Source organism: Metopolophium dirhodum, chromosome 8, assembly GCF_019925205.1.
Source record: "Metopolophium dirhodum isolate CAU chromosome 8, ASM1992520v1, whole genome shotgun sequence".
NCBI classification, from domain to species: Eukaryota; Metazoa; Arthropoda; class Insecta; order Hemiptera; family Aphididae; genus Metopolophium; species Metopolophium dirhodum.
In genome coordinates, this window is record NC_083567.1 from 16,831,460 (window position 1) to 16,839,350 (window position 7,891).

Sequence of the window (7,891 nt, forward strand, 5' to 3'; positions counted from 1 at the left end):
ATTATTTTATTTTAAATAAAAAAACACAAACGGTATAGAAGATTGACACGTTGGGTCTTATTCTATTATCATCAACGGTAAACGCGTCATTGCCTACTCTGATTCTGTAATATTATTATTACTCATCACACGTCGTATAATATACGTACTTATCTATGCAGCGCATGTATCGATCATACCGCACCGACTGACTTTATATATTATTGTGGTCAGATCGATAGTTTTAGATACCTATAGAATCCTATAAGTACATACATACGTAATAAAATAATGATAATACCATTTCAGTCCGTTAGGGCGTTTTCAAAGACGACCAAACTCCGCTATACCACCATACCCCATAGGATGCACGTTATACCTTACATTAAGGAAAAACAATTACGTTACATTGGCGGAAAACAAAAAAATCTAATTCATAATGACAAGCCACGCTCGCACCGCAAAACCACATTTAATCGTTTCCATCGAAATGAAAAACGCACATTTTTCTAACGGTTTCTGTACTATCTATACAAATTATATAGGTATAATGTATGTACATAATAATATAATATAAAGTTGCAACGTGTATAGGTAACAACAGGCAACAGTGACATATTATTATAAATCATACACGTTACGGAAATGAGCGTCGCCCACGGTATTTTCTTACTGTTTTTTTTTTTTAAATCAACATCAGTGGTTTTTACTCACCAAAATGCAGCGAAAGTATTGAAAATCATTTAATAAAATAGACATATTTTTTAAAACTACAAAAATAACATTTTAACAAAAATTGCTTACAACGCAGTAGGTAGGTAATGTAATGTTTTCAAGATTCAACGTCATAATATTATATACTTATGGGAACGTGAACTAAAATATTCTTCAATCGTAAACATAAAAACAATTAAAATAACGAGTTCGCCGAAGAATTATCCCGTGTTATATTTTGTTGCAATTCAAAATTTTTTTTTGTTTTGATTAGAAACTTTTTCGTATATTATTATATTTAAATATTTTATACCTATACCAACACAGTAACATATTTTCAAAACATTTAGATTAAATTTAAATAAATATTGAACCATTGAATTTGATGATCAGAGTATTTTTTCTTTTTAAAAAAACACATTGTAAAATCAATACATTCTGAGCGGAGTGAACTATTTAGCATACCTAACTCTAATTCTAAATTTTAATGTTTAAAAACTAGGACTTTTTTATAATACCTATACCTTGTATAGAAAATATGAAAAATAAATAAATTATGCATAGTACGTTTTTATGAATATTATTACAATTTTTGTATATATATATATATATGTGTGTGTGTGTTTTTAGAAGCCTATCCGCATATAAATGTAGGTACCTAAAAATAAATCTTATATTACATCTGTTCTATACCTACTTCTATGTAATACTACTTTCGGTGACCACATTGCAATTAATATTTTTATTTTTTTTTTTTTTTAACATTTATTAGATTATATACAATCTGTAATATAATATTTACAATGAGCATATGTGCTGAATTTATTTACATGGCTTTTGAATGCGGGAGGTGACTGGTGAGTAGCTACCCAGCAGTAACACTGGACTATTCTAATTAATATAAGTATAAAACCGATGAAATATTACATATTGTAGGTACATAATATATCATTATATAATATTATATAGGTAAATAATAAAACAATTGTATATAAGTTTAAAATAAAATAAAATAAATAAGTCTGCATTAAGTAGGTAATTTTGCACTTGGAACGCAGTTTATAAATTGTTGGATTGAGCTCCTCTACTTAATAATTCCCAATTTGAGCACTGCCTAATGGCTAATACCTAATACATATTTTGGTAAAATTGTCTTATTGTAGTCGTCAGTACTCAGTTTTGACTTGATATTCAAAAATGATCAGTTATTACGTAGGCACTTACGTCTTACATTCTTACGTAGTTACGACAATGTTACAAGTGTAAATTTTGTCTCTTTAATAATAATTGCTACAGTATTATTTATTATGATTTATGATCAATGAAAATATGTGATAAATGATAACAAATAACACTATAACAGTGATATAATTATATTTTATAAATAATTATAATAACGTACCTACGTTTCTGTATAGTTTGTTTATAGATTTTCCTTTGGGGTGGGGGGGGGGGGGGGAACGTACGTATTATAATATTATAATAAATCTATAAATGAACACCAGAACACGTTAACTACAATCGTGTTTTTTTCCAATTATGGACCAATAATTGTATAATAAAGATTTGCAAAATATAAATTATGTTATCTGTGTTTATGCTGAGTCACAATTTTTAATTTTTTTTTTTTGGGTTTAGTGGTTGAAATCGTACATCATTACACCCTGTTCTTCGTCGCTGGTAGCTGGTAGGTACTATCGATAGGTATTTATTTCATGACCATATAGGAAAATAATTGTTATAGGTACTAGTATACCTTATATTTCGGTATATAATTTGATTTCTGTAATGAATAATGATTATAACTTAAACGATTTTGTACGAATTCTGGTATAATATGAATTTCATTAAAACGTATTTGCGGAAGGGAGGAATTTATTGATAAATGGTTTAAATTATTTAACAAAATGAAATAAGACGTTAGTGATTTATTTAAATATTTTAATTTTCTACTCCCTCTTCGCCAACGACCATACCACGTTGAATACACCAGTTCTCGTACGATCACTGAAGTTAAGCAACGTCGGGCGTAGTTAGTACTTGGATGGGTGACCGCTTGGGAACACTACGTGCCGTTGGCATTTTTTGATTTTTTAATATACATTATTTTTAATTTAGGGTCGATTTTTTGCCATTTTTAAACACCTTGACTTTCGAGAATTTTTGTAGAACTCCTTCCCGCGATAAATTTAAATAATTGTTTATATTATACAACATAATATCACGTTTAACTTGTTAAGCCACAATTCGCAACGTATTTATTTTTAAATATTTTGTTGTCAAATAGTTTAAAAAATTCATGTTTTTTCAAAATAGTTTTGTTTTTCTGGATTATTTATCATACATCTCAAAGTACCAACTAAATTCGATTTGATACCTAAAACCACCCATAAAATCCACGTAATTCTACTACTCATATATATCTATTAACGTTACACACACACACAATTGTAAAACCCATTCATCGTTTTCCTCAGAATCTAAAAAAGTCATTTAAAATATCTATAAATAGAACGAAAAATAGAAAAAATAGTTTGATAAAAAAACACATAATTTTAAAATCAATACATTCGTCTGATGAGATCCACCCAGTATATCCAAAATAAATTCTATAGAATGAGATAAAACAATAAAAGTTTTCGCGTATATTGTACAGCAATTATTTACTTTTATTATGGTTCTTTTAAAAGTCTGGTCTCGGGCTTAACTATTTTAAAGAAATAGCGGAAACCCAGTATGGCGTATACAGAAACGTTTGTGAACAAATAATTGTTTATCATCGTTAATAATTATTTAGTATTTACACAATATATACATGGTCGTTGTACGCTCAGTTATAATAAACATATATATATATATACTATGGCATTTCAAAAAACGAAATAGACGTTTCTTTATCAATTTAAAAAATGTTATGCTTCTATACTTTTATAGTGTTAACCAGTAATAATAGCACAAGCAACTTAATTTTTTTTTGAAAATAAGAGTTACTATTTTTATTTAACAGCGCTTGTTTATTAAAAACTTTATGTGTCGAATCATCGATTGTATTGTTTAGTACGTCTTATAATTTACTATATAATATATATATTATACAGAATAGGTATTAGATACAGTAAGTACGTTTGTTCAATTTATTAATAATCTTAATTAAAATAACTATATAATTATAATATATAAATATATTAGATTTTCTATCATCATAATTATTCTTTTTCAAAAATGTTATATAGGTTTAAACCATGAGTAGGTGTATATTAAATAATTAATAACAAAAAGGAATTTTTTAATTTAATTTCCTATAGTAAAGTTTGATAAAGTTAATTTAACATAACATTTTAAGAATTATTATTTTAAATTCGTGAACACACCACTATTACATAAAATAAAGTATAAACTAAATCATTTCCATTTCCAAATATTTATAGTTTTGTTAATGTACATTGACATAAATGATAAACGCTACACAACCGTCTTAGTAGATACCGTCTTGTCAGTATTTATAGGAGTTTAAGTCAATATATAGATAATTAAAAAGAAATTTTCCGTTAAACTCTTATAACCGATGTTAGTTATGTACTTACTGCATAGTTACTATATACTTATAATATATTATATCTAACTGTTTATGTGTTATTACGTTAATTAATTTTCATAAATTTGCACGCCTATTTTTGCTGTAAACGGCGTGGCTTGCGGATTCGATGAACGTAACATGCGAAGTGCGTGGATCACATAATACACATAAATACATAATATTACAATAAATCAAATAATAAATCAATTAATAAATAAAATAAATAAATGTATTTTTAATTAAATTAAATTTTTTTTTTTAAATTCATATAAACGTTTTAGATTGGAGCTGTGATAATTATTTGATTACGCAGTTACAGGTATTGGACGAATATTATAATGTGATTCTCAGTCGTGGCGGAGGTGCGTGCTCAGCTGGCTACCGGACTGCATCGAAGATGACGTGCTGCTGCAGGTGTTGACGGAAGTCGGCTGTGACGAGATATATTATATCGAACGTGTCGTCGAATTACCTGCAAGGAAGGTGGGATCTTCATTGGCGATGGGCATTAGTATAATTTTTTAATTTCACGTAGAAAAATGTCTGTAGATCGTACAAAACATTTTCCGTTTTTAATATTAATTTTAATTTTAATTATGATTCGAAAAAGTTCATATTTTCAATTTTTTAATTACAATTCACAATAATATAAAATTTAGTTTTTACAAAGTGTTTCGTAGAATCTATAGACAATTTTCTGGTGAGTTAAAATTTTTTTTCCGAATCAAAATCGGACGACGTTAACTAACTTCAATTTTGTCAATACTTTAGGTCTTTTTAGCTAAAATTGACGGCAGTAGCGAGGCCCCTTAAATATAATAAAATATTCTATTAAATTTGAATACCTATGCATTTTGATGTCCTTGTGCTTATTTATTTAGCTAAATCGAAGGAAAGAGTTAATTGGGAGCATATTTTGTATTTTATTATATTATAAGGTACAAATTACTGATTACAAAAATCAACAAATACTTTTTCTTGAACGTCAAGATTTGAATAATATTGCTAGTGACTTCAACATTATATATGCTACAAGAAAACATACAAATAAATTTCGCCAATTTTAAACTAAAAGTTCAGTGTAAAGGGAAAGATAATGTAGTGAAGTTTTCCCTTAATCCCTTAAGACAATTTGTCTTATACGAGTATAATAAAGACCAAGACGTAGATAACACTTTTTTAGAGAAGAAAGATTTTACCTTAATTATTATGACAAAATTCCAAGCAAAACAAATATATTCCGATAGAATTTGCATTGATGAAACTCGTGCTTGAGTTATGACATTCAGATTTGTGCCTTTGTACCATCATGGCAGTCGATGACTATATGGAACAGGATGCCCTGTCACATATTGTAGTTGAAACAAAGTAAGTACCTATACACGAAACCATATTTTAATAATTTTTCAATCAAATTACCGCTAAGGTTTTAGTACCATCAAATCCAAAGTATTTGTGTTGGATGATATACTGGCATACACCAATCTATGGGTATTTTAACGTTGTCATGGAACCTGCTGAACACAGGCTCTTGTGTACGTGGCAAATATGATCATATATTTGCAAGTAAATTTGTATTTATTATACACCGTCTGTTGTCACTTGTCAGGTCAGCTAAATTTCTAAATATAAGATTATATACTTCTAAATAGTAGCTGAAATTACTAACGTCGTTTGGCCACATTATTATTATTTGCCATCGTCCTGTGAATTTAGCAACGTCCACAGCATAATCATTATGGTTATAACTTATAAGTCATAACCTTCGTCATCTGCAAATATTATACTTTCGGTGGAAATCGTTACTAAATAATTATTTTTTCTATATTGCTATATTCGCTGTTTCACTAATTAATAAGTACCTATATAAAAATATATTAATATGCGTACAGTACACTATAGTCAATAATTACTGCAAAATATGACGAAACCCTCTCTCGGCGTGTGCCCAACTAATTATGAATTACCTATGAAAATATTATAATGTCGATGTTAATATTTTTTTTTCCTTTTTAATATCTACAAATAATCGATACTATATATTCATAATCGGTGTCGGCGCAAACAATTTTTATTCGAGGTATATGTGGTACCTAATATTGTTGTTGTTGGACAAATTAAATAGTCGTGTGTCGGCTTATATGATGTGTTTTTATATATTTTACAAAATAGGTACAAAGTAAAGTAATTGTTTCCCCGTAAAATATTATTATTCAAACAAAGGATATTTGTATAAGGTATAATAATTTAACAGATTTATATATAGTATCTGTACGGAATAATGTGGGTATGCCAAGACTATTTATCGATGATCCCGCAGTCAGCATATTAATCGTGTATACGAAATAGATACTTTTTTTTGGTGGGGGGATATAATGAATATTCATTGTGTTTAAAATTAAAGTGGCTGGTTGGAATGGTGTGACACCCGCTTCTACCCCTTAAATACAATAAGATGTTAACGACCTGTTATTGTCACCAAAGGTGTACAACTCACACAGTCTGATATGGAAATATTTATGGGTAATAATTACGCTCCTAATTATTTTTATCAATTATATACAATACACATCTTCAGACATAATTATTACATACCCGTAGTATATGCATTTTTGACATCAAAATCTGAAGATCAATATATTTCTGTGGTTAGAAATAAAAAAATTATGTCTTGATTTAACAGGTAAAATTATGAATGTACAAAAATTTCATTCAGATTTTGAAAAAGCAGCTCATAATGCAGTTATTAATACATTCCCAGGTTGTCAATTGATGTGTTGTCAGTTTCATTTATCGCAATGTTGGTTTAGACAAATCCAAAAAAATAAAATATTGTTAAGAGAATATGGTACCAATTCCGAACTTGGTGTTTGGCTTAAATATTTTTTTGGATTACCATATTTACCACCCAACGAAGTAGGCGATGGTTTTATTGAACTCAAAATAGCATTGAATTTACAGATTATATACTTGATACATACATTACAGAGGATGCTATTTTTCCTCCTTATTTATGGGCAAGGAAACCTGAAAATGATCCAAACACAACAAATGGAGCCGAATCATTTCATGCACATTATAATTCTCAATTTTATTCATCGCATCCAAATGTATATCAAGTAATTAATGTGTTACTACAAATTCAAGTAGAAACTAACACAAAATGTAGGTAATGCTATAAATAAAAATATTTACAATATTCGACGAAAAGTCATATTAGAAAAACAAGAATATTTAAAAACGAGCTGGGATAAGTATATGTCAGGTGAAATTAAGATTTTAGATTATATACAACGTATGGGCGTAAAATTCCCAGGAAAAAAAATTTAAAAAAACAAATATATTTTTTTTTAAATTTTATAACTATTTTTATAATTTTTAAACTTAATATTATTATTATATATTTACATAATATTTTTACTTCAGACAGTCCCAAGTCTGTCAAAATGAGAGGGGAAATTGATTGATAAAATACAGCATCCCAATATATTAAAAAAAAGGTCGCCCAAACACATTGCAATTTTTAAAAATTCGTCCAAACGCATTACGCTCATATTATACAATTAAACTGTGTAGAATGACGATATTAAGTAGTTTAAGGTAGAAAAGAAATCAGGATTA

The 7,891-nt window shown here is 28.1% G+C and overlaps 1 non-coding gene and 1 pseudogene across 1 annotated transcript; both read left to right on the forward strand.

The window, feature by feature from the left end:
• The first annotated feature begins 2,655 nt into the window (after nucleotides 1-2,655).
• LOC132951502 (5S ribosomal RNA) lies at nucleotides 2,656-2,774 on the forward strand. Its single transcript, XR_009665334.1, has one exon. It is a non-coding gene; the product is annotated as a 5S ribosomal RNA (ribosomal RNA).
• A 2,805-nt stretch (nucleotides 2,775-5,579) lies between these two features.
• Nucleotides 5,580-7,443, forward strand: LOC132951333 (uncharacterized; annotated as a pseudogene).
• Nucleotides 7,444-7,891: the final 448 nt, after the last annotated feature.